The sequence below is a fragment of the Stegodyphus dumicola genome, chromosome 7 (genome assembly GCF_044657685.1).
Source record: "Stegodyphus dumicola isolate Sdum_Otavi_A_Nest chromosome 7, ASM4465768v1".
Lineage (NCBI taxonomy): Eukaryota > Metazoa > Arthropoda > Arachnida > Araneae > Eresidae > Stegodyphus > Stegodyphus dumicola.
In genome coordinates, this window is record NC_140774.1 from 191,032,866 (window position 1) to 191,060,352 (window position 27,487).

Below are 27,487 nucleotides of genomic sequence, written 5' to 3' on the forward strand. Positions count from 1 at the left end.
AAAACAACAAAACATGGAAGAAATGACATGCGCAGACAAATTAGAAGCCGCTGATTCGCTAACGCCGACCATGACGTCAAAGAGGAGGGGCGACATCAGGGAAGTAGAAGAAAAAATTGGAAAAAATAAAAGAGCAAGGCTTATATATTTATCTAATATGTATCCACTAGATTCAAAGTGCGCAGACAAATTAGAAGCCGCTGATTCGCTAACGCCGACCATGACATCAAAGAGGAGGGGCGACATCAGGGAAGTAGAAGAAAAAATGGAAAAAATAAAAGAGCAAGGCTTATATATTTATCTAATATGTATCCGCTAGATTCAAAGAGAAACTGCATACTTATCCTATTTCTATAAGCCTATCCTTTATTACCCAAAATCTTTTAAAAGAGAGGGTCACATCTTACGAAAGTTACATGTTACCTTATTATAGAGAGAATATAGTAAACATATATGCTTTTTGTTTGTTTGTTTGTTTGTTTCTTGCATTGGCGAGTTGGCGAGCTTGCTTTTGACGTTTATTTTAGCTGGCTTTTGGAGGAGCGCCGAGAAGCATCGGGATTTCTTTTCGAGGGATACAGCCATAAAAGCAGGACCGGATCCCGATCCGGTCCTGCTAGGAGTCCCGTACCTTTCCACGACCCATGAAATATTTTCGCGTAATTTCATACCATTCTCCCGACGTGGCGTCGAAACGTGGGTGATGCGGATTTACCCTAAAACTGAAATGCGTCCCTCAACCTTCCGCCACATTTTGAGGAAAATCTTAAGATGGTCAAACCCGTTTCGAGTAGCAGACTCAGCGCGTTTTGAGGTAAGAGATTTATACTTAATTTTTGTGCCTACCTATCGTAACTATCATTATATTATATATTGCATTCGTTAAATTTCCCACGCGGTAAATCGAAGTTTCGCATTATAATAATATTTGCAGTTATTGTACTTTAAAATAGAATTCCGGCCGAACGGGCTGGCAGAATCGGCGTTTTCGTGGGTTTTCCTTAATGTTAATTGGAATAATTTAAAGATTAAATCCGATGGTATCTTAAGATGGTGGATAATTACTTGGTTTATTAATTACTTTTTCATTTTTAAATGATTCCATTTTCAATTTTTTTCGTGATTCATATTTGATGTTTCTTTTCTAAAAAATTTCAAGGTTCATATTTAAATGTTTATAAGTTACTTCATTGATCTAAAATTTTACTAACTTTCTCAAAGGAGATAATATACTCTATAATTCATAAGTAAATGAATTATTATTTAATTACTTTGTAGCTTTTGCGCAAGTATTAGGCAATTTTTTACGATTTATTAATATATTTACTTTAATTCAATCTTAAGGATCTTGAAGGAAATGAATCTTGAAATATGCTAATCCACTTTAACAATTTAGTGTATATGTATATACTACATATAAATATAAATACATATTATTTTATTGTAAATATATGATATGTGTGTGCGTATGTATAGATATGTAATTTAAAAACTTCTAACTGCTTCCAAACCTAACAAAAATTTTTTATTGCTCTTACATAAATATATTTTATGTAATATTTTGATATTTTATACCTTGTTCAGTATTTTGTTCCATTTATACTTAATTACATTGAAACTCTTGGATAGATAGAGCAATTTGCCATAATTAAGTAAACGAAACCAATTCTTAAAATTCTTAAAGGCGTTCTTAAAATTTCGCGACTTCATACGGCTCTGGTGGCGATTAATTTGTGTTATGGTGCTCAAGTTGGCAACTCGTCGCTCCGTTTTGCCTTTTTGTCTGTTAACACCTATGTACCTTAAAGATTGTCAATGTAGTAAAAATTGCAGAACGCCTAAAAGAGAAGGGACAAATTTATGTCGAACCTGCAACGATATCTCAGCCCGTTGCCTGGAATTTCCGTATTTCGTAGCATAATTTTCCTCTCTTTTTATGAATTCTATAAATCCGAAAGTCGAGGCGGGAAAACCATGCGAGCAATACAATTTCGGAAAGACGCGGTTAGAACACGGCAATATTCTGTTTTTCCTCATCTCTTTTATCTCGTTTCTCCTTATACATCTTACAAAAAGCAGCATAGCAGTTCATGTTTGATTTCACGATGCAGCGTAAGTTTACATACATGTTTAGCATACATGTTTTCTATTCTTTTTAACCTTTTCTTAGTTAATCATGAATTCAGCTTCATAAAACCCTTCTTCGTCTTTTAATTACTAACATTCTTCGTCTTTTAACTATTAACATTTAACATTTATTTATTTATTAAATATCACGTTCCTAGCACTTACGCCATATAAAATTCCATTTTTCAAAACTTTTAATATCCAAAATCTAAGAATAAACTGTCGTCTGCAATTTCCATGGCAACTTAAACCGCTTCCGTTGATCGCGCTGCCAAAATAACGCTTATAAATTAGGTACGGAACAATTGCATTGCATTGAAGTTATCCAAAAATTATGAAACTAATGTAAACTCCGAGGTCAAATTCGTTTTATTGCCTATTGTCATATTTTGTAAGGCTTTAATGATTTTTACTTCCTTGTACGAAGTAAATTATTACTTCCTTGTACGAAGTATTGTAATCGCGAAAATCTTCAGGCAGCATATTTGAACGAAAATATCCACTTTCGAATGCAATTTAACGACGTTTTTGCGTGATATCTGTACGTAAGAACAGAATAAAAGACTCTTTTCCTCCAAAAAAACTGCTTTATAATGAATTCTGATGAGAGTTTTTCGTGGCGTCTGTACGAACGTATGTACGTACGTACGTATCTCGCATAACTCGAAAACGAGTAGCCTCAGAAGGTTGAAATTTTGTATATAGGACTACTATAACATGTAGATGTGCACCTCGTATTTTGGTTTCAATCGGCCGCTCCAAACGTATATAAATATATTTATAAATATATTTGTTAACCGGCTGAGTGATCTCAGTTTCTTTACTTTTATATGTTTGTAAATTGTAAATTTTTTTCTTTAAAAATGATTGAATTATGTTGTTTGTATCTTCCGGTTAAGGGTTTTATGCCTTTAGTAAATCTGTATGCAATATTTTTAGAATTATCAACAATTTAAAAGTTGTTTAAGTGCCGCTAAGCCTATTTTGATGGCGGCCACTGCTTGTTTACATTTGAAGCAGCTGAGTAGTGAATTTGTTGGCAATCTAGAGAAACGTAGCTTCGCAACAACATAGATAAACGCCTTCATTCATTATTGCGATTTATATCATGCTTAAACCTTTCTGGAATTTTTTCGAGGAAATAAGTGTTTAAGATTTACTTAATTTTTAATAATTTAATTTTTAATAATTAGTAATTTAATTTTTAATAATTAGTAATTTTTAATAGAGATATTTTGAGCTTTTATGTATTTTTGCCTTGTCGCGAAGTGAGAACTGAATTAATTGAATGAGAAATACTCAAGAGTCTGTGAAAAACTGTTTCTTTTTTGTTTTGTTTGCTTAATTTCTTTTATACATCGTTGTAGATTTATTATAGTACTTGAATAGAACATGTGGTAACGATTTAGATAATTCTTTAAATGTTATAAATTTTGTGCATTCTGAGTTATAATATGAACGTAATATAATACTGTGAAGTGAACCTAGCGCCGGAGTGTCGCTATGGTAAATAAATAGAGTGAATTTTGAAGAATGCACTTATTCTATTGTGGGTTATGTGCTGTCGGCGAAGTAGATATAATTAAATCCAATAAGTTTAAACAAAATGCAATAAAAATTGCGTATAATTTAATATTCCGTACAAGGAAGTCGTATGGTGTACACATCAGATTTTTTTAATTACCAAACTCAACGATTCCAAAGCGAAAAGTGAAAACACTGCACACACACACACACACACACAAAAAAAAAAAAAAAAAAAAAAAAAAAAAAAAAAAAAAAAAAAAAAGAAAGAAAGAGGGGGGGGAAGAAACCGTTATCGAAAGTGGCAGTCTATCGAAAATTCTAAATATGTGCTTTTTTAAATGTTTCTGCAAAAATGAACATTTGCCAAAGTGCTATGTGTTTTCGTTATTTGTGTGTAAATGGGGAGGGAAAAAAAAAAAAAAAAAAAAAAAAAAAAAAAACCCCTAAAAATCGCTAAAATCACATGTAAAAATCATGACAAAAGTCACTTAAAGCGTTTTACATTTTTAAATTGCTTTACGGTGTTTCTCGCATTCAGAAGTAATAACGGTATCAAAGCCATGAAATTCTGAATAACGTAGTACTCCACATGAATATGAGCACCTGAAATTCCGAATCTGGAATTTGTTTTATTGTCTATTTCATATTTTGTAAAGATTTAACAAATTGTTGATTAATAAATTTAACGATTCCAAAGCGAGGAGGGGTAACATTCTATGTTACCAGGACCCGATCCAGAAATGTATGGATGAATGTGTTCATGTATGCATTATATGTGTAACAACGATTGCGTCCCCTAATCCCCAGTCGCCGTTTAAAAGGGGGGAGTATATAAAGTATTTCTCCCATGCATGCCATGTGTAATGGTCAGCACGCTCGATGCGTTTTCGAGAGGTCCGTGGGTCGAGTCCTGGCGAGGGCACTGCTCATTTTTCACTTCTCCTGCTTTCAAAAAATTCCTAATGTCTTCTCTACCAAATAATATATTTTATTTAGATTGCCTTTCTCAGAAAGCAACACTGAAAATTAAAATAAGAATATATTTGACATAAATTTCATTTTTTTTACTTTATCGATCATACATAAGACAAATAAAGATTAGTTCTCTCATAGAGATATTATTTATTTTTGTAGCAACAATACATGAAAAATGAGCAATGCTCTCGCCAGGACTCGAACCTGGACCTCTCGAATATGCGCCCAGTGTGCTAAGCTGTACTACAATTGTTCGTAAGCACTTGTTCCATCTATGAATTCTCTGATTAAGAATATAAATATTCCTTCCTTAATATAGCCAAAACTGCAGAAGGCCTGAAAGAGAAGGGACAAATTTATGTCGAATATGTAACGATATCTCAGCGCGTTGCCTGAAATATCCGTATTTCGTAACATAATTTTCCTCCCGTTTTAGTAATTTTATAAATCCGGAAGTCGAGGGGGGGGGAAACGATGCGAGCAATATAATTTCGGAAAGACGTTGTTAGAGCACAACAATGTTCTGTTTTGCCTCAATTTTTTTGTCTCGTTTTTCCTTATACATCTTATGAAAAAATATTTATTTCGTAAATTTGTGATTAAGAAATTTTAAAAGAGCCTTTTTTTGCAATCTCTTGCACACTTCTGGATGAATTTGTAGGATTTTTTTATCTAACTGGGCAGGGCGGGATTTGGACTTCGATGAGGCCCTAAGCTATTTGAAATAGGGCACCCTTTATAAGTCTGTTTATAAGTCTCTATATTTTGATACTATATTTATACTCATTTTAAATTTTTTGGTGCCCCCTCCTCCCCCCCAAAGAAATTGGGTTTCCTAAGCTACCATTCGTCAAGAGCAGAACGCACCGAGAAGAGAAGTCCGCTCTGTCCCCACCCCCCAGTCCAGTTGAAGAAGACGGTATGGGATTGGTCAAATGGCAAAAGATATACTTTGCGGGGGGTGAAGGGAGAATTTTGCTAACGTACAACACACACTATGGCCGACATTAACAATAATAAAAAAAAGAAACTATATAATTTCCTTTTCTGGAGTATTACTCATTAGAATCCTCTTTTCAGAGCATGAAACTGTTAAGGACTGAAGACCAGTCACTAGGAAAAGGATAAGGATAAGGATAAGGAAAGAAGGGACGCTCATTCTCCTCCTTCATGGCGCTGACCTCGTTAAAACGCGTCCATCTCCACAAAGTTCCCAAATTTGACTTCTGGTGAGTCTATTGTTTATTATATATGTTACCGTGAAAGACCGAAATTGCCGAATGTCGACTTTCACCGGAGAATTATTCGGACCCTCACCGGTGTATGTCGACAATCACAGATATGCTTTGGTGAAAGTCGAAAAGAGAGTTCATAAAGTGCCATAATAGTTTAAGATTTGAATCACATAATTTAGTATGTTTTTTATCACTGTTATTTTCTCATTTAGAACGTACTGCATAATTAAGTAAGTTTTTAACTTCTATTATTTTCCTTTCTCATTTTGAATGTATTGTGTGTTTTAGGTTCTCATGTTCTTAAGTTCTTATTTCAAGTTCCAAGTGAATTTATTCGCGACTGAATAACGGAGAAGAAAATACAATATTGTTATATGTTCAACATTCACCATGGTGAATGTAACATTGACCGGTGTAAGTCAGAAATAAGTGTATTTGGAAAATATTTCGGACGTACACCAAGAGACTATGTGAATGTTGACATTCACCGGTAAAAGTCGACATTCTCTAGATTTCGGTGTTTCACCGTAACATATGTACTATATTATGTTTGCTTGGTATTAAAGCTTGAGCAACTGTTATCTTGGAGAACACCTATTCCAACAATTGAATCTGTTACATGCAAAATTAATTCCCTGAAAACGGCTAAATTCTTCAATAATTCTCAAATTCAGGGCGAGGATGCGGAGAAAAATCTTTTAATCTGTTCCAAAAAAAGGTCAGGCTTATTAAACAATCTGATTCACTTCTCGCAAAACTACAAAAATCTCAAGATTCCACTTCTCAGCAAACCGTCGAAGAAAGCCTTAGTTTAAATCAGCTCAATTCATCATGGACAAGTTGCAAGTTGGCATAGCTGCCGTGGACTATTTCTCAAGCTTTCTTGGCTTTCAATTCATCTTGCACTTAAACCATAAAATTCAGTTCAAGATCAATATCGCAAAATAATTTTAATTTGAAACATATTTTTAGTATTTCCGATACACAGTCTCACGCGGTGGAGATAACATTTCTATCAGAAAAAACATTTTTCTCATTTTGAAATCGTAGAGTTTGTTAATCAAAAATTCGTTAAAGATTTATAAAATATGAAATCGATCATGAAACAACTTTCCAATTTGGGCTTTCAGATGCCTGTATTCGCAGTAGAATTAAGTCATTCAAAATTGGATGGCTCTAGGTACCGTTGTTTTATAGCAATGCGAGAAATATGCATACATGGATGCAAATTCTTCATTATTTAATTTCTTCAAATATAATCCGGAGCGATAATATTTGGTAGCAACAGTTCGACGCAAAATCGCAAAACGAAAACTACAGTCCCTCAGGGACAAAGCCCCTTTGGACTTATAATCTAATTTATAGTATATTTAGATAAAGTTATATTTAAAATCACCAAAGAAATAAATTTTAATATATTTTTAAAATTATTTATCACTTTAATCATTAATTATTTTAATGATTAATGATATTATTAATAATTTTATTTATTTATTGTTCCTCTTTCCTTAGGGTCTCCGTCTTTTCTAATTTTAGAAATTAAGCCCTGGATCAACAAGCTCATCAAGCATATTTTTCAGTTTGTTGTTGGATCCTTTCGAGAAAATGAGGTAAGTTACTCCTTGATTTTATAAGGTTTATATTAACGACCGATTGCTTTTGATTTAACTTGTTTTGTATTTTCATTTTCATCAAAATGCAAATTATATTTTTAAAAAGTCTAAAAGCTTTCAGATTTTATATGACGCCCAAGGCTGTGATGGTTAAACATTTTTAAGATTTTTCCCGTAAAGTGTTGCCATTGCTCACTTTGATATCGTTGAGTTTGTTAATTAAAAATTCGCTAAAATTTTACAAAATATGAACTAGGTAATAAAAAATTTCCAAATTTGAACATCCAGATGCCCACGCTCGAGTGGTGGAGTACATTATTCGAAATTGGATGGCTCTAGGGACCGTTGTTTTATCACAATGCGAGAAACATACATAAGTTTATGCAGATTCTCCATTATTTAATTTTTTGAAATATAATGCTGGGCGACAATATTGGGGGCCCTTCTAGGCTAACGGCCCTTAATAAATTCAACAAACTAAATGGGACAAAAACGATTTGTAAACAGAGTTAAAAAAGGATGAAATAAATAACGAAAATCAAAAAAATTAATTTCATAATAATAAGAGCACAAAAAAATAAGGCCGAGTGTTTATCGGCATACCTCTAAACGGATCAATCTAACTACCGAGCATACTGAAGCCAGGAGAAAGATCGGTGCGCGAAAGTTCTCATAACCAATTAAGTCGGTTTCACTGCATGATTAGTCGATAAAAGGGAAAGCAAACAGACAGGGTGCAACGCAAATTTTCAGCTAAGGAACGAGAGATGTTCAAATATAATCCGGAGCGATAATATTTGGTAGCAACAGTTCGACGCAAAATCGCAAAACGAAAACTACAGTCCCTCAGGGACAAAGCCACAACTGACACATGAAATGAATTAACTTAAATGATTGCATTACTTTTTATATAATGAAGATTGCTATTTACTCATGAAAGATTTTACTTATTTTTTGCGAAACGAACTTAATATTACACACTGGAAAAAAAAAATCTTTACCTATTATTTATCTTCATTCTTAACCTTCTGGCTGCTCATCCCGCGTTGTTCAAATGTAGCAAAATCTGCTCTTCCTTCATTGCGCATCCCGTTTCGCCCCCCGTTTAACCATTGAAATAAATTATATACAGTATTAGACGTATAGTTTAAGTTTTGACGAACAGATGTCGTTAGTTGTCCACTAAATTGCGGCACTCGAAGGCACGTGGTATTAGCGCTCAAACTTCACTTTTTGCCGCTTTTTTCTTACAGAAATGGCTGCTAGAAAACGTTCAGCGATTATCATAATTATTTAATTTAATTATTGATTTATTAATTAAATTGATTATTAATTAGATTTATTGAATCTGGTGCAAAGACTGTGATGAATTGTACCCTATTTTGAACTCTCTCATACTAAACTGCATGTCTAAGGTATTTTTCCCTCAGCGCTTTATATTTTCTTAAATTTTACAAATTTCACTTTATTATATTATGCAATAAATAGAAAGTAACTGTAATTCGACTGAAATGTATTTAAAAGATTTTTTCGTATATTAATATTAGAAACGTTTAAATAGTTATTCTGTTTTCCAGTTATTCTAACCGAACTTTATTCTTTGTTTACTTTGACATGCATTTCATTTATAATACACATTTAATTAATAATAGGTGATAATCTTGAGCATCTGGAGCATTTTCATAATTCATAAAAAATGTACCAACTCCCTTATATTCATAGCTTGGCATTTCAAAGTCTTTCATCCATTTCTTTTTCATATACTGTTGTTCTGTATTGAAGCTTTCATGTATCTAGAGTTTGTATATTGTTTTATTGTATTTATGTGAACTTACATTTAAATGATTTTCATTGTTTCCTACATCATAATAATGAGCTAGATCGTATATTCTCTACGGGAATTTATAATTCTACAGTTTGGAATAACGTGCAAATTGAAATCTACAACTTATATATGCATAGCATAAAACTGATACGCAATCAACCTATCATATATCGGATTTGTTCTCGCACCTTAAATTAATTTACTTGTCTAGATAAATATTAATAAATCTTTTTAGACAGTAGAATGGTTTTAAATTTCAAATATTTACCAATTATGGTAAAAAGTTCTAATGTTAAAAATTCTCTTTATTAAACCTAAAAATTAGGTTTCTAAACTCATGTAGTCTATGTAAATCTATAATTCTAAATTTAGAAATTCTAAATTCACACCGATATTATCGTAACATATATGTCTTATTAAGCTTTCCATGTTTAAACATTGAAGTTATTTTGACGACATTTAGCTTTCTTACAAATTCCGTACTCTAATATAAATATTTATTCTGTTTTCCAATTACTCTAACCGTACTTTATTCTTCGTTTGCATTGAGACACATTGAATTTCTAATACAAATTTAATTAATAATAACTAATAATTCTGAACATCTGCACCATTTCCATAAATAAAAGAAAAAATTCGAGTTCTCTTATATTCATATCTTGGGAGTTTTAATTTCCTCCATTTCTTTTTCATAGATCGTTTTGTATTGCATTCAGATTTCTATGTATGTATAATTTGTATATTTTTGTACCGCATTTATGCCAATTTACATTTAAATGATAATTTTCATAAACTGGCATCATAAGTACAGAAAAAGGTTCTAACACTTTATTTTCCAGCCTAGTTTCAAGCTTAATTATTTGCAAAATTAATTTGTAAAGAAAGATGGTCACTGTATATATTTACTGTGGGAAAATGCACTGTAAAAATTTCAGTTTATGAAGTAAAATATTTTTAAAATTTATTCTTTAAAAATATTGCAAAACTTTTCACCTTTACCTTAGCATATCTCTTTACAAATCCTTTTATTAATAAAAAAAATAAGCAAAGAAATTAACTCGATTTCTGTGATTGATATCTTGGTACAAATTATATGTAACTTTTCCCTCAAACATAATATACGGATATCAATAAATTATGGATTACTTCTTTAACTTTTGCTTACATGTTTATTCCAGAAGTTTCCTTTCATATAAAAAGCGTTTAACTTTATGAGCTTTATTTTAAGACTTTTGGTTTTTAAGTACGAATTTTTGTAAAAGAAATTAAGCTATTATTTAATGAGAGGATTGATTGATTATTAATTTGCAGTACTCTTTAGCTAATTCTTCCTTTCTAGATGAATTTTAGAAAAATTTTCTTAGCATAATAATTTAAATTTATTTAAAATTTAAGATTATACGTCAATATTCCAAACGCGTAGTAATGTTGTTGTAATAGACGTCACGCTAAGTTATTTTTTCTAATCTAACTGCTAATTTCTGTAAAAATTTCCATGATTACTTTAAAAAATATTTCTAGTACATTTTAACATACTTTTGTACCGAAAAATCGTTAATGAAAGACACACATTTCTAATGCTGACCTTTGTCTTTACTAATAGCTTTTATTTTCTTTGCCAGTTCTTGCATTTATTAGTGTTATTCAAGTAATTAGTCTGTTTGTTCGATGACTCTTGGCTGCTATTGGCTTCTGAAAGTATAATTGTAACCTTCAGCTTTTTAAAAGGGAGAGAGAGAGGTCTTCTCAAATCCATCTTGACAGGAGAAGGCCGAAGCTAACGTTTGGTGACGTCACAGCTAAGGATAATCAGCCAAACTGATCTTGAGTCAGGGCGCATTCTTTTTCCCAGTAGTATATAAGAAACAAATATATTCTCTTCCTATAAGCAATATTTAAAAACAAATACCTGAAGAATGGATTACTAATCTTTTAAACTTAGACGACGGGACTGCATCTTAGGGGAGTTTCTCAAATTATATTAATTTTTGCTTGCTAATCAATAGTTTACAGTACTATATATTTTGTTACATACCATTATGTGCAGTTTAATAGCATTTAACACTGCAAACTCAAATAGTTTTAAACTAATTAAAAGGAATATTATATCCAAATTTTAACCACGGTATGACTAGCATTAAAAACTAAATATTTTCTCTTATTTCCAAGCAGTACAAGAAATTATGTTTTTGCTGTCTCATATAAAAAATCTTACCCAGAAATTCGAAAGCTGAAAATATTAATATTTCACGTTACGTTAAAAGAATTGACATTCAAGAGAGAGTTATTCATTTTTTAGATATAAGATTTATCAACGTATATTATTAGTAATGGTTGTAAGTGTTTTAGAAAATATATTAAAATTAATTCAGATATTAAACGTGTTTTGACCATGTTTTGGAAAACAAAAACTGGTAAAGAAAAGTTCTAGTTGCATTTTATGATAATTGGCAATATTTCTGGCCAGTTAAGGTTTTAAACAAAAGCTTGCAATTTATGAAAATATCAACCGTTATATCAATCGTATGTTTATATCAACTGAACAGTACTAGGTTTTATTATATATAGTATATATATATATATATATATATATTATATGTGTGTGTGCACTGAAATTCAGTAATAAAAATTTAAAGAAATTTGAAATGATTTAATAACCATTCAGACAGTTTACATTCTTTAAATTGCATTTTGTCAATATATCCTTTACTTAAAGTCCTAAACTTGTACAGACATGGACTAAATTATATTTAATATTTTTACTGCTCATTTAAAATTATTTACTTAATAGAACCAAGGATAGGTTTTGCAAAATAGAGAAAAGAAAAGTTATGAGAAGTGAAAATGTATTTGAGATCATATGTTATATTGAAGTTTTTACACAAAACCCTGCTTTTTAATTTTTTCTCAAAAATAAATTCATTAATTTTTAAAATAAACTTTTAAAAGTTCTGAAGAACACTAATAAATACAATAAAAAATTTGGGACAAGCACATTGAAAATTGTGGGAGAGGAAAGAATTTTTATTGTTAAAATTTTCTTGAAAAAATCAAAATTTAAGAACAATTACTAGCACAGAAAATTATCATTTTGACGTATGAAACCACTTAATATTATTCATAAAAAGTAGATGAAAGTTCTTAATCAAAAGAAATCACTTAAAATGTATTAAGTCCCCTTAAGGGAAGAATACCTTTTAAGTGAAGTCATTTAAAGTAATTTGTTCACTTTTGTTAATTCGAATTTTACTAAAGGGTTATTATCTCCCCCCCCCCCAAGTTCTCAAGATTCTCGGCCAATAAGAGAGGACGGTCCATCGCGACTGATGACATTTATGGAGGCTCGCCTAGCGCTGTGTCGTCTTCTGTGTTGTAACGTCGATGTGCTGACGTTTCAAGAAATTAGAGCTTTAGTAAATCGCAGGAACTCTCAGTGGAACCTTCGTGAGAATGCTGACCACTTAGACGAAGCATTTGCTAATTATAGGGATTTAAACGAGGCATGGAATGTATTCCAAACCAGGTACGAAGGCTTCGGAAATGTGTATGAAGCTTCAGATGAAGGTATTGCTAGCACATCTGAGGAAACTACGTACAATGTTTCACCATTTGATGACTCCTTTTTTCATCCGACAACGAAAATAAAGTTTAAAATTTCTGAATTTTTGCAAGACTGCGTACGTTCATTTAACAATAGACGGGCAGGGAAATTGGTTTTCGTTTTCACGTCTACGAAGCATTTTGCAGCAATGGACAGAATTAAAAGAAATATATTTCGATTTGTTTTCATCGCGATGTGGAAGACAAGTTCCCAGCTACTCTTGTTTGTGCAGTTTGAGCGTGAATGGAGAATGAAGGATATAAAACGTGAATTCGCGGGCTGCGGAGTTACTAGCGCTGAATTCTTTTACGCAGTTAAAGTAAAGGAAACTTATTCGAAAATAGTTTCCGAGTACGGCCAACCAGAGATGAGTGACGGCACGTTACCCGGCACTGCGACGGAGAAGAGCAACCAGAAATTCGACCACGCCCAGCTGGCGGAATTTGCAGAATCGAGAAGAATAACGGACGTGCAGATTTTAATGTGGAAATATGCGCATTTAGCGCACAGAGATTGCGATAGAACCGACGAAAATTCCAAACAGCACGACGAAGACCACATTGAGCAGATGGAAAATGCTAGAAAATTTCTACACCTCCCCGACAGAAAAAGAACTGCAAGAAACGCAGTTGACGTAACTCGAGCAGCCATTTACGCGGAATTAAACATAATACCCAACATTAAATACATAGAAAATGAATCGCTGATTCTAGGCGAGAGACTCGTGGAACAAGCGAACTTTCAGGCTCTAGTTGGGCAGGCCATGTTTTACCTGTTTAACGTCGTGGGTTTCCACAAGTTAAAGTGCACGGCAGTCATTCTTCTGAGCTTTTTTATTCACGCCCATCCAAAACGAAGATACGTATGTTTAAAAGGACCATACAATTCGGGCAAGACCACGTTTGCTTATGCGTGGTGCTCGTTCCTCAACGGAACTGTTTTATCGGTGAACATAGACCCTAGCCGCATGAACTTTACACTAGGAAACGCGATTGGCCATAGATACGTTTTGTTCGACGACGTAAAAGGAGAAGAGACGGAGGACAACTATGAATTTCTGGTTGGTCGAACTTAGATAACTACAGAGACCACATCGATGGACACATGGAGATCAATCTGGAAAAAAAACACGAGCAATTTACAAAGCAAAAGTTCCCGCCCGGTATTATTACCACCAACAATTATTTGATACCATCTGCTCTGATGGAACGGATACAGGTCATACATTTTAAAGGTAATAAACCTATGTTTGACCTACATCCGTTCACTTTAACGAAAGAACACATCTACACGATCCTAGTGATGCTTAATTTAATTCCAGCGGAACCCCACATAATACAGATTATGTCAGAATCGTTCATCAAGTGGCAAAGGAAACACGAAAAAGGCTGCAAGTGTCTTCAGAAGGTAAGTCGAAATTTTGAATGGATTTTGGATTGCATTTTAAAACTAACCAGTAAATTTTTAATCACATATTCATGCTATTGTTATTGTTATTGTGATCGGGAAATTTGCCCGAAATCATAGTACTACTTTTTAAAGTTTCCTAAAAACTGTAGAGACATTCGGTAATTTTTGGAAGCCGGAGAGATGAAAAATTAGCAACCGCCTTTGCCGGGAACCGGACCACGGACCTCTGAAATACCGGCTCAGTGTGCTGACCGCTACACCACGAAGGACGCTAGGAAAGCGGAAGAAATACCTTATAAAACAAATATGTTTACGAGAAGGGTCACACATCTCAAATTTAATTTCCAAAAAATAATAAAATTTAATTTCCAATAAATATGCATTCTTTAATGTATCCTATCTATAAAATGAGAAACTTGCAGTACTAGTTCTATTGCAATTATTTTAGTGTCCTAGAGTAATTGTTCTTTCCTCAGTTTCCTGTTACTTATATCATGGTTGCATTATTTTCTAAAATCCTTTTCATGTTACAGTATATCCCAGTTTGGCAAGTTAAAGACAAGGACATGACCGAAGAACAGGCAATTGCATTGCTGCACTCAATGAACAGCGATGATGATAACGATGCATTCACTGAATAAAGTACTGTACATTTTTGTTGATAAACAGACCTTTTTTTATTTTAGTCATTTTCCCATTTACCTTGTAATTAAATAGTTTTCATACAAATTCTACTGCGTTCAGCCACATACCTCTGCAAAAGCTGGTGAAAATTATGTTTTTTAGCTTTTTTGATTTGTAAAACTTGGTTTATTATTTTATTTATTTTTGATACAGATGTATTTGAATAGATTTTAATGTCTGTAGCGATGGATTTTCTCTTTTTGCCAACAGTTTAACTTTAGAACCAGTACCTGTTTTTTTCAGGTTATCATTTGGAGTCTTCATTCCATGTAATTGTAATAATAGACAATTTTTCTATTTCTCATAAATCATTTTTCTTTAATGCCACGCATTTCAAAATTTTTCTCAATTATGGGATAAGGTTATTTCTTTCCTGAAAGCGCGAACACAACCTACAGGTTGTTTACATGCCACATGTTAAAGAATTAATTTTAAGAATAGGAGACTATATTTTTTATTTTAAATAATAACCTGTTGACACCATTGTTTTCCCAAAACATTTGCTTTTTTATATTTCTTTATCGAAGTAGTCCTAAAAATGTGTAATTTGTCTTATAAGCAAGTCAATTTGTATGATTTTGTTATGATATATCTGTAAAGCAAATTTGTCACTACTAAATTTTAATTTATTACTTTTACTGCTTCCGTCAAATTCCAAAATGAATGCCTTTTTTATATGTAATTAATTAAACGTGAAAGATTTGAAGATTTAACATTGTATGAAATGTCTTCTTGCAAAATTGCACAATTTCTCTATGAATATAATTACAGTTGAATCTATAAGTAACGGAGTATTTGAGATTTCGACAAAATTTGTTAAATATGGAGATAATGATACGCTTTTGAAATAGGGAATGTATATTTCAAATATTTTGAAATGTAATATAAAATTTATAATATATATATATGAAGAATTTTGAAAAATGAATTATATTTAAGTGTAGGAGACTAAATTTGTCATTTTAAATAATAAGCTGTTGAAAAAATTTCTCTATCGAATATTTCAAATATTGTGAAATTTGATACCTAAAATTTATGTATATGTAACATATATATTTTTATATATACCATCATACACATTTTAATGAATTTATAGAATTACGCACACTTTCTCTGAAGAATTTATACCAAATACACTTTGGAAAAAATTTTGAAGCAACGATAGTCACTTAATGCAAGGAAAACTCAAATATGAACACCATTCTTGAATATTTGATGACACACGCGTAAAGAACCATTAAAATCTTTCAGAATATGTGCACACTTTTCACTAATTACATGCTCATCAAAACCATAGATAATTTCAAAGACTACCTGAATAACCTACTTGTAGAATGTTTAATATTCTTAAGCCAGACTAAAGTAGTATGATCAGTGTGTACAATAAAATGATTACCATGTAAATAATAAATTTATCTATTGCATCAATAGCTAAACAATCTAACTCAGTAATTGCATAAATTTGTGCAAACGATCTTAATTTTCTAGAATGGAATCTAGAAAAATGTAGATTACCATCAGGATGTTCTTGTTTTAAAACTGCATCAACAGCTTCCTTATAGATGCATCTACAAATACAGGACAGAGATGTTTTAGATTAAACAAAGCTAAAATAAGTCTTGAAATGAATGCATCTTTTAACTTTTGAAAAGTTATCTGACATTCAGTTGTCTATCTATAATGAGAATCATTTTTAAAAAAGATTTTTATATCCGTTGACTGATCTAAGACAGCATTCATTCCAGGAATAGGCTCAGAATCTGTTTTAGTGATTTGGTTAAGTTTTCGACAGTCAATACTCAATCTACTTTCTGCTCGAACAATTTTTGCAATTGGTTATCAACAATTTCACTATTTCTAGCATAATTATCAAATTTTTTGGCACTTGCACTATTTTTGCACACAAAATTATTTTGAAAACTTTTATTTAATAGTAATAATAATAATATCTAATAATATGTCCTTTGTTTTAAAAATACATTAAATTGAAAGATTCAGTTAAGATTCAACTGTAATTTATATACTTTGCTACTTATATGTCATTTGCTAAATATTTATATTTATAGTTAACAGAACTATGTAACTAATTGAAGAATTATAACATGAAAATATACGAATATTATATATATATGAATTTAAATAAAAAAATTGTATATTTCAAATGTTGTTTTTGCAATATCATAAAATTGCATCTGTCATGCCATATGAATGAATTTATACATTTTGATATGAATAGAGATGTTTAATTGAAAATGTTAAACCTTAAGTTAATTATCATTTATTCTTAGTGGATGTTGTATTTATGTAATACTTGATAATGTTGGAATTTATTGATTTTATTATTGCTGTAAGTGTATCTGTATAAGCATATAATGTTTTCTAAATTATGTTTACCAAAATTATTCCAACGCACGGTGAATGAAAAACATTATTAAAACTAAATTAAAAAATTTTATAAATATTTTACTATTTTTAAAATGAGTTTAGGATTTAATTAATGTTTAAAATGTAACTTCGTACCTGATTGCAGGGCTCGTTTAAATTCCTAAAACTTTTAAGTCACCAATCTGATAACCATTTTTCTGTACTATCCAATTTTGCGTTATGATTTCCATAATAGAAACATTTTTTTAAATTTCCGGTTGTGGGGTACTGATTTTCATTCCTCAGTGTTCTTCAGTCATGGTGGGTTTATGCTTAGGAAGAGCTCCTTTTGAAAGACTAAAAGCACAATAGAACTTTCTATTGATAATACGTCGAGTCAATTTTTTTAATATCCGGTTGTAAGAAAATCCATCATAAACATCGCACTGAAATTTTATTTGCATTGGCGGAAAGAAGTTCTGTACATTTTTGTTGATAAACAGACCTTTTTTTTATTTCAGTCATTTTACCATTTATGTTATACTAAATAGGTTTCATAAAAATTCTACTGCGTTGAGCACATGGATCTGCAAAAGCTGGTGAACATTCTGATTTTTAGCTTGTTTGATTTGTAAAACTTGGTTTATTATTTTTGATACAGATGTATTTGAACACTTTGTAATGTCTGTAGCGATGGATTTTATCTTTTTGCCAACAGTTTAACTTTAGAAGCAGTACCTGCTTTTTTCAGGTGATCATTTGGAGTCTTCATTCCATGTAATTGTAATAATAGACAATTTTTCTCTTTCTCATAAATCATTTTTCTTTAATGCCACGCATTTAAAAATTTTTCTCAATTATGGGATACGGTTATTTCTTTCCTGAAAGCGCGAACACATATCCTTCAACCTATAGGTTGTTTACATGCCACATGTTAAAGAATTAAGTTTAAGAATAGGAGACTATATTTTTTATTTTAAATAATAACCTGTTGACACAATTGTTTTCCCAAAACATTTGCTTTTTTATATTTCTTTATCGAAGTAGTAATAAAAATGTATAATTTGTATTATAAGTAAGTCAATTTGTATAATTTTGTTATGATATATCTGTAAAGCAAATTTGTCACTACTAAATTTTAATTTATTACTTATCCTGTTTCCGTCAAATTCCAAAATGAATGCCGTTTTTATATGTAATTAATTACATTAACGTGAAAAATTTGAAGATTTAACATTGTATGAAATGTCTTCATGCAAAATTGCACAATTTCTCTATGAATATAATTACAGTTGAATCTATAAGTAACGGAGTATTTGAGATTTTGACAAAATTTGTTAAATATGGAGATAATGATACGCTTTTGAAATAGGGAATATATATCAAATTTTGTGAAATGTAATATAAAATTTATAATATAAATATGAAGAATTTTGAAAAATGAATTAAATTTAAGAGTAGGAGACTACATTTGTCATTTTAAATAATAAGCTGTTGAAAAAATTTCTCTATCGAATATTTCAAATATTGTGAAATTTGATACCTAAAATTTATGTATATGTAACATATATATTTTTATATACCATAATATACATTTTTATGAATTTATAGAATGACGCACACTTTCTCTGAAGAATTTATACCAAATACACTTTGGAAAAAATTTTGAAGCACCGATAGTCACTTTGCACTTAATGCACGAAAACTCAAATGTGAACACCAATCTTGAATATTTGATGACACACGCGTAAAGAACCATTAAAATCTTTCTGAATATGTGCAAACTTTTCACTGATTACATGCTTATCAAAATCATAGATAATTTCAAAGACTATCTGAATAACCTACTTGTAGAAAGTTTAATATTCTTAAGCCAGACTAAAGCAGTATGATCAATATCTACCATAAAATGATTACCATGTAAATAATAATAGCATTTATCTATTGCATCATTAGCTAAACATTCTAACTCAGTAATTGCATAAATTTGTGCAAACGATCTTAATTTTCTAGAATGGAATCTAGAAAAATGTAGATTACCATCAGGATGTTCTTGTTTTAAAACTGCATCAACAGCCTCTTTATAGATGCATCTACAAATACACGACAGGGATGTTTTAGACTAAACAAAGCTAAAATAAGTCTTGAAATTAATGTATCTTTTAACTTTTGAAAATTTATCTGACATTCAGTAATCCATCTATAAGGAGAATCATTTTTAAAAAAGATTTTTGTATCCGTTGACTGATCTAAGACAGCATTTTTCTAGGAATAGGCTCAGAATCTGTTTTAGTGATTTGGTTAAGTTTTCGACAGTCAATACGCAATCTACTTTCTGTTCGAACAATTTTTGCAATTGGTCATCAACAATTTCACTATTTCTAGCATAATTATCAAATCTTTTGGCACTTGCACTATTTTTGCACACAAAAATTATTTTGAAAACTTTTATCTAATAGTAATAATAATAATATCTAATAATATGTCCTTTGTTTTAAAAATACATTAAATTGAAAGATTCACTTAAGATTCAACTGTAATTTATATATTTTGCTACTTATCATATGTCATTTGCTAAATATTTATATTTATAGTTAAGGAGACTCACACAGCTTAAAACCGGTAAGATGTTCGAATAGGTGACTGTTGCAAGAATTGGAATAACTTATTTATTTTACAAGCAATGACTACCAACTTTTTACAGCTGACTACATAATATAGCTGCTTTCTGAAATATTCATCAGAAAGTTTGTGTTGCCACAAATATTTTTATAATTTAATCCGCTTTGTGACAACATTTTTCGTCATGTTTCCAAATTGCGCGCACAGTTTAAAACATTCTGTTGCATAATTTAATTCCATATTTAATATATAGATTTTATAACATTTGCAAACTACTGTGAACCTAAAATTCTGTGTTAAATTTTTATTTTATTTTGAGTTGAGTTTATAAAATGTATTTTATTAACAAAATCTGTAATGTTTTCGTCCATAAAATTTTTCAGTATTAAAATATTCATCATATTGTTGGTTCAGTTAGAAAATAGTGCCCATATAAAGAATTCCATCTAATTTCAAGTATATACCATTAGCCATTTTTAAAATATCGTGCGCGCAAGGTGGAAACATGGCGAAATATTTTGTCACAAAGAGGATTAAATTACGAAAATATTTGTGGCAACACAAACTTTCTGGTTACTAGTTTCCAAAGCAGCTGTATTATGTAGTCAGCTGTAAAAAGATGGAAATAATTGCTTTTAAAATAAACAAAATATCCCAATTCTTGCAACAGTCACATATTCGAAGATCATGAGGGGTTTAAGGTGTATGAGTCCCCTTAATAGAACTAACTATGTAACTAATTGAAGAATTATAATATGAATATATACGAATATTATACATATGAATTTAAATAAAAAATTTAAATATATTTCAAATGTTGTTTTTGTAATATATAAATATATCATAAAATTGCATCTGTCATGACATGAATGAATTTATACATTTTGATATGAAGAGAGATGTTGGATTTGGATGGTCGCATTGCTCATGGCGCGTTGAGACTCATGGCGCGGTGACATTGCTCATCGCTTGGAAGAAGCGATGATTTCAGGAACATTTTCAAACTACCTTATATTTCATTCATTTTCTAAACAGTATTTCACTAATTGCTCTCACCTTTACGTTGTATGGTTTAAAAAAATCATTTGATATTTGGCTATGAAGAAATAAATCGTAACATGTTTCAATTTTAAAATAAAAATCTGACACTTACCAGCATTTCGTCGCCTTTAAGTTTCAGTTAAGATAAGCATACTCAGCTCTTTAATTTATCTGGAAACAAAAAAACAAAAATTAAAGATAAAGAATAAAAACTGATTCAATGTGCAGAAGTGTTTCCCAAACTTTTGTGTGCTATGACCCACTTAAGCCTTTCTAAAATTCTTAAGCACGCTCAATTAAAAACTAAAAGCAAGTAATATTAACTAGAGTAAACGTAGACTAAAAATTCGTATTTAAATATACAAGTATATGGCACATTTACCCAACCGATTGCGATTTCTATCTTCCGTTTGTGATCTTTTCTTAATTTATAGCAAGCTATTTTCCTTTCCTTTTTCTCACTGTCTCCACGAGCGGGAAATTAAAACTCGTCGCTTATTACAAACACGTCAAATTTCAAAATGCGCCACTATATAAATTCACGTATATCTTTGGAAATTTTGAATAAAAAAATAATTTTTTTTGCAGGTATGCTTGAACACAAATTTTTAAAAATAAATCATATAAAAGAGCGAATTTTGTTTGAAATGAACTTACATTTCGAAATATGAATGTGGGATAATTTATTAATACACGTTCTAAGTTATTAAGTTGAATTTTTCCTTCGAGCATTAATTTTAATTAACACACATCAGATTCTGAGTCCTTCTAAATTAAACTCATTGGCGCAACTGCCCTAGTGGGCGACGGCCTGCAGTGCCCCAAAATCTGGTTTCTTGACTTTGGTCCCCAGAGTGCATCAGCATATGCCCTGGGCAAGTGGTCAGCTCTTCGTAGGACCCCCTATATTTAGTGCCCAAGCGAACTTGGAACTCATTTTATGGATCCACTCAAGCTGATTAATATTTCCTATAACTACCTTTTAATTAAGGACAGCTCGCTTTGAAATCGTTGAGTTTGTTAATGAAAAATTCATTATTAAAGTTTTACACAATATGAAATAGATAATTAAACAGATTGGTCATTCGAAGTTCCAAGTGTCCATGTTCGGATGGAGGCCTACGTTACTCAAAATTGGATGGCTCAAGATACCTTTGTTTTTTCAGAATGCGAGAAACATGCATATTCTTCATTAGTTAATTTCTTTAAATATAATACAGGGCGATAATATTGGGTGACAACAGCTCAATGGCGTCTTTTATGGCATTATTTACTATTTAAAGCTATGATTATTATTAAATTACTTATCCAAAAATTCTCATTCATTAAGTGTATTGTGAAGTAATTCGACTGGTTTAGATAATGAGAAATTAAGGCTAACCGCCTATTTTACAACCGATAGTCTTAATTCATGCTGAATATTTTGCTACTAACATTTAGGTTATAAAAAGAGATGATTGACACTTGATGGTGTAATAATTAATGTGAACTCCTTAATCAAGGTGAAGTTCAAATAAGAGAAAACATCCACACTTTTTATAAATTTTTGCATTTGCGTATTCTTTTCTTGCGAAAAACCTATGAAAGATTTAAAAATCGGTGTAAATTTTATCAGTATTTATCACTGCAGTTTTTAAAGTATTCAATTAATAAATCTTAAATGTGTTTATCATTAATACGAAGTTTTCGTTTTCAAACTACTAATTTTAATGCGCAAAATTGTATTTTGAAAATGGTTAACCAAACAGTATTATGAAAGAGTTGAGTTTTAAGACATAATCAACAGTGTTTGCTTACGTACAATTCTAGTACAGGTTAGCACACTGGGCGCGTACTCGAGAAGTCCGGGTTCGAGTCCCGGCGAGAGCATTCTCATTTTTCATGTACTGCTGCTTCAGAAATAAATAATATCTCTATGAGAGAACAAATATTTAATTGTCTTATGCATGATCGATAAAGAAAAAAATCTGATGTGTACACCATACGACTTCCTTGTACGGAATATTAAATTATACGCATTTTTTCGTGCATTTCATTTAAACTTATTGGATTGAATTAAATCTATTTCGCCGACAGCGCATAAACCACAATAGAATAAACGCATTCTTTAAAATTCACTCTAGTATTTGTTTACCATAGCGATATTCTGGCGCTAGATTCACTTAACAGTATTAATAATTATATAACAGTTAACATATATAATAATTATATAACGGAAACTAAGTTAACTGTTATATAATCCAATAATTATATAACAGTTAACTTGTATATTTCATTCATATTATAACTCATAATGTAGAAAATTTATGTCATTTAAAGAATAGAACTATTTAATCGTTGCCACATGTTCTATTCAAATATTATAATAAAGCTAGAATGATGTATAAAAGAAAGTAAGCAAACAAAACAAAAAAGTAACAGTTTTTTACAGACGATTGAGTATTTCTCATTTAATTAATTCAGTTCTCACTTCGCGAGAAGGAAAAAATACATAAAAACTCAAAATATCTATATTAAAAATTACCAAGTAAATCTTAAACACTTATTTCCTCGAAAAAATTCCAGAAAGAATTAAGCATGATTTAATTGGCAATAATAAATGAAGGCGTTATCTTTGTTGTTGCGAAGCTAAGTTTCTCTAGATTGGCAACAAATCCACTAGTCTCCTGTTTCGAATGTAAACAATCATTGGCCGCCGTCACAAAAAAGGCTTAGAAGCACTTAAACAACTTTAAAATTGTTGATAATTCTAAAACTATTGCACACAGATTTACTAAAGGCATAAAAACCTTAACCGGAAGATTAAAAACAAAATAATTCAACCATTTTTAAAGCAAAATATGTACAATTTACAAACATATAAAAGTAAAGAAACTGAGATCACCGAGCCGGGTAACAGAGTGGATATATATATAAATATATTTATATACGTTTGGTGCGGCCGATTGCAACCAAAAAACGAGGTGCACATCTACATGTTATAGCAGTCCTATATACAAAATTTCAACGTTCTGAGGCTACTCGTTTTTGAGTTATGCGAGATACGTACGTACATACGTTCGTACAGACGCCACGAAAAATTTTATCGTTATCTTTGTTGTTGCGAAGCTAAGTTTCTCTAGATTGGCATCAAATCCATTAGTCTCCTGTTTCAAATGTAAACATCAATGGCCACCATAAAAAAGGGCTTAGCGGCACTAGACAGGCACTGAGTATCTCTTATGTAACACTGAAAACATGGGCTTGAGATGTGCAGTTTTCTTCTGCATTGTCTAACACAATTTAAAGACCGTAATAAATAATTATGCATTACGTGAAATTTTTATAATAATTATATTTATTTCATTATTAATGAAATTAATGGTTTACTTTAAACTGGTGCTCCAAAGTAGCAGAATTTTCATATTTGGACGATTTTTCGAAAAAATAAGAATGAAAAGTACAAAATGTGAGAATACAAACAAACAGTGCGAATCTTTATTGTCGAATACTCAAGCGCCACGTTCGTGGGGCGGAGTATTCCGAGAAAGAACGTAAAATCCGCACTTAGGAGGCAAGCCGCTTGCCAAGTTCTACGAGTTTTCACTTAGTTGCTGGTTGCCTTTAAGGCCAGAGGTTTAGCCCTCTTGATATTTGAAAACGTATTGTAGTTTCAGCAGCTCGGCGTACTACATACGTACCCTTTTAAATAAAGGTCAGTCTTAGTGTTAGGCATTTGTGTACTAATTCAAAGTTAGCTTTTAGTTAGAATTTTAGTTAGTAGTTTTATATTCTTAAGTTCAGACCACGAGTGGTTGGTATCTGTATCCCGAAGTTCGGAAGTACTTGTAAAAATATAGAAAATAAAGGGTTTCGTATACCCTTCCTGCTTTGTGTCGTCTGTTACACACAAATCTTGAACATAGCTTGAGTAAGCTCCCTGTTCCTAATCAGGATACATCATGTTTCCGAAGCAAATCAAGAGAAACACAAATTCTGATAAACTGACCTAAGAGAAATATTTCTTATGTCAAGAAAAATTTTACCGCAGTCGACATTAACTAAATAAATGACGAGATTATGTGTTCTACCTAAAGGTTAGTTAGTTAATTCTAAGCACTGGCCACCAGCCCACTTAGCAGGCGAAACCTGCCATATGCCTACGAGGGAACAGGAAAGCCACAAAGCATAACACACACACACACACACACACACACACACACAAAAGAAAAGGTTAACACAATAGAAAATAACAAACTTAATAAACATCTGGTAATGAGTTCAGATCATACAATCGCAGTACACGAATATAAAAGCTTGAAAAAAATAATAATAAAAAAAAAAAAAAAAAAAAAAAAAACCCTAAAGCAGATACATACATTCCAAACACTCTCGGTGAAATCGTATATAGATGTGTCGTTTCCATTTCTGTGTTTTTTTTCCCCAAGTTTAATATCTTTATAACTTTTACTTTCAATTAATTATTATTATTCAGATCTTCTTTGTATTATCAAAATTCGTTTTAAACTTATGATTTACTTCAATTATTTCTGTTTTCAATATGATTTTCTGCTTTGTTATATCTCGCTACCAATATTCTTCTTATTCTCATTCACAGGTCATCATTTTCCTGGAGGTGGAACTTTTTTAAGTAGGCTGGGAACCTTCCATGTGCAGTGAGAACTTTATTGACATCTACATCTCCTAAACTTCGCAAATTTTGCTAATTTTTAAACATTTTAGATAGTTTTTGTTTCTTTCAGAGAGATCCCACAAATTTTTCCAATCTCAAATAAGGCTTGTCATATATTATAGTACATGTCTCCTTTTTCGAATCTTGAATAGAAACCTTTTCGGTTCCAACCCCCAGGGCGGCTTCTTTCGCTAGAGCATCCGCTTTCTCATTCCCATAATGACCAGCGTGAGCTTTGATCCAATGTAAATTCAAAATATGCTTCTCTCGTATATATGCCTCATTATATATATATATGCCTCATTTCATTAATAATATTATTCTTTTGAAAGGGGCGGAAGAGCGCCATAAAAGCAGATAAAGCATTCTGAGTATAAATTAATGTAATACCCCACGGATAATTTCTTGAACCACCATAAAGGTATCAAGCTGACACCAGCACTCAAGCATATGAGATGTAGACAGCCTTCCCGGGCTGTCTTACCATACGGGCGTGCTGGGCACACTAGCGCGGTGGCCCCACGAGCATAGCAGCTCCATGCTAATCCAGCTACACTTCATTTCTGTAAGAGGGACCTCAATAGACTTGTTTGCCCAAAGCTCAAAACACTGTTAAGACGGCACTGACTAAGTTTTCTTACAAATGGCAACTAAGTAAAGATGTGACTAATAATTCAGTGCGGCTAATGGTGCAAGAATATGCCTCCAAACACAGCAAAATTTATTAATAAAAAAAATAAAACAATGATTAAATAACTGAGAATATATTATTAGGCTGTTTCTGTATCTTACACATTTAGCATCTTGCCTGGCATTGACTGTCAGAGTACAGGTAGCGACCACTAACTGTGTGAAGCAGGAATTAAGCAACAAAAATTACAATTATATTGTACGAGTTATAATTTATTATAATTATACAGAGCATTAGTTGTACTGACAGCCTCGGCTGCAGAAAATACTAGAGATTGGCTTGGTTGATCCATGTATCTTTCTAGAAAAATCTATTTATATTATGCTATCCTATAACAGATAAGCTTTTAAATTTTTTATTATAGATCGCCTGCATAGTTGTAATATTAATAGACAAGATTCTAACTAGTGCTTTGATCTGCATCAAGCCTGTGACATACTTGCTTGAGGAATCGCTCATGCTTAGTTAAAGCAGCTACCTCAAAAACAGAAAATGTAAGTAGTGCTGCCATCTATCGACTTTAGCCAGTTCAAAAACAGAAAATTTAGGTAGTGCTGCCATCTATTGACTCTCCAACACAACATTTAGTCAAAAAGTTAATAAATTTGTATCGCAATTAGTTGTAATGAGGAGGTTTTATAAAAAGAATTTTTATATGTTCAACACCTATGTGTCGCTTATTTTGAATAATAATGCTTTTTGTGAATAAAAAGATATGGTTGCTAGATATAATGAAAGAACTAAATTAATTAAATTTGACATGTCACTCAAAAAATTTAGAAATATTTATTGAGAAAAGTTAGTGATATTAGGACAAGATGCGTTATTGTTAAGATGTGACAGTACATTCATAAATAAACTACAGTCAAAATAAAAATTTTAAATTACACATTTTAGTAACACAGAAGAGAACGTGATTTTAAAATAACTACTGCATATGTTTTTGCAAGAAGAATAAATTTATAATACAAGAACTAGAACTTCTCTTCTATCCAAGCATATTTAAATTATAATCTAGTAATTGCAGGCTGATAGTTAACTGAAATTTATGAAGCCAATGAAATTTTAAAATGCCATTTTAAAGGGAGGAGCAATATATT

General features: G+C 31.4%; 1 long non-coding RNA gene across 5 annotated transcripts; it reads left to right on the top strand.

Annotated features, from left to right (window-relative positions):
* Window positions 1-563: 563 nt before the first annotated feature.
* Window positions 564-27,179, top strand: LOC146996592 (uncharacterized). 5 transcript variants are annotated; one of them, XR_015042277.1, is made up of 6 exons: window positions 564-814; window positions 5,710-5,858; window positions 7,377-7,474; window positions 14,225-14,310; window positions 14,847-14,955; window positions 25,622-27,179. It is a non-coding gene; the product is annotated as an uncharacterized LOC146996592 (long non-coding RNA). The 5 variants fall into 5 exon arrangements; XR_015042279.1 differs by lacking the exon at window positions 14,225-14,310 and having other exon boundaries at window positions 25,622-27,135; XR_015042276.1 differs by lacking the exon at window positions 25,622-27,179 and having other exon boundaries at window positions 14,847-20,791.
* The last annotated feature ends 308 nt before the right edge of the window (window positions 27,180-27,487 follow it).